The 1,682-nt window shown below is 35.9% G+C and overlaps 1 pseudogene; it reads right to left on the bottom strand.

The window, feature by feature from the left end:
• Positions 1–591: 591 nt before the first annotated feature.
• LOC148430338 (olfactory receptor 5G26-like) lies at positions 592–1,534 on the bottom strand (annotated as a pseudogene).
• Positions 1,535–1,682: the final 148 nt, after the last annotated feature.

Raw genomic sequence — 1,682 nt, 5'->3', positions numbered from 1 at the left:
ATTGTCTATATTCACATATTGTTTATACTATTGTATATTTTTTATGCTGGGGACCCATGCAATTAATGTTATTTAGCATATGATTATTTTAATAAATTGTATTACATTTTCTCATGGTATTTGCACTTCATTATATGGACATATCAGCTCAGCTCTTATATAGTATTATTATTTGATGGTTCAGCTATCGATGGAATCCACATAATTTTACTCTTCAAGTACTTACTAGACCTTTGTATGCTAATATTCTATCTTCCATTTATTTTTCACTTTATTTTTAGTTATATATAGGATTTACTGTATACGTTCTGATTTGTGACATCATATCATTACACATTGAAAGCAAAAACTAAATACCAAGTTAAATACAATCTAAAATATTGTCTTTTTAATGTGATGATCATCATCATATTATTCAGCGAAATACAACACATTACTGGCATTATACACCAACACTATCTGTTGTACCATCATCTATTAACTGTATTATTTTTCTGGATTTTCCTCTAGATTTTACTTTACTTTAATGTCACTACTCCAATAACAGAATGTACTCTATGACTTAAGGGTAAAATTGTGTTTTTTTTTTACTATACTAAATAACTGCTGTAATGATTTTTGGATTTCCATATTTCTCAAGCTGTATATGATGGGGTTGAGCAATGGGGTGCCCACAGTGTTCAGTAGGAATAGGAACTTGTTTACGTTGAATGATTGACCATGGCTGGATGATAAATAGATGGTCATCAGTGACCCATAGTAAATGCAGACCACGACTAGGTGAGAGCTACAGGTGTAGAAGGCCTTTTGTCTTCCAGAGGTGGAATTGATCTTGAAGATGGTGAGGCCGATTTAGAAGTAAGTCACAATGATGAAAAAAAGGGAGGTACAACCAAAACACCCAAGAAGATAATGACTTGTATTTTTAACATGGAGGCATTGGTGCATGATAGACCTACAAATGGGTCAAAGTCACAGAAGTAATGGTCAATAACATTATCTCTGCAGAGCTCCAACAAAGACATTTGGATGATTACAAAGAGCGTCATTATGAAGCCGGATAGCCAGGTCAGAACAGCCAGTCTACTTTGAAGTGTCACATTCATAATTGAGGCATAGTGCAAAGGTCTGCAGATAGCCAAATATCGGTCACAGGACATGACAGCAAGGAGAATTCACATGATAAATATGGACTCCCTGTAGACCTGAAACTGGACAAGGCACCCTGCGAAAGAAACATTGCTCCCTCCTTTCCATGTAATGTATAACATATTGGGGACTATATCAGTCATCGATACTGACAGGTGGCAGAGGAAAAAGTACATTGGTGAATGCAGGTGACGGGTTTTATATACCAGTGCGATGATGAAAGCATTTACAGATATTGTTAAGCTATAGATGACAGGGAATACCCCAAAAATGACAAAGCAGAAATGATAAAGCTCCTGAAAGCCAAGAGGAACACACCTGTGTCTGATGTCCAGTGCTTGTACAATATTTCATGTAAAATTAATGCAGCATATTCATAAATGGACTTGTACAGCAGTCACCTACAGAAGAATGTTTATCATCTGCATCAAAGGCGGTAATACCACCAATTACTGACTATTTATCCATGTGGAAACCACCGATGGTAACAGATGTCCTTTCTGTTTGGTTAATCTGTGTCACTAGTTAACCCA

This window comes from Taudactylus pleione, unplaced genomic scaffold (assembly GCF_031769625.1).
Source record: "Taudactylus pleione unplaced genomic scaffold, aTauple2 ptg004020l, whole genome shotgun sequence".
NCBI lineage: Eukaryota > Metazoa > Chordata > Amphibia > Anura > Myobatrachidae > Taudactylus > Taudactylus pleione.
This window is presented reverse-complemented; position numbering and strand designations above follow the sequence as displayed.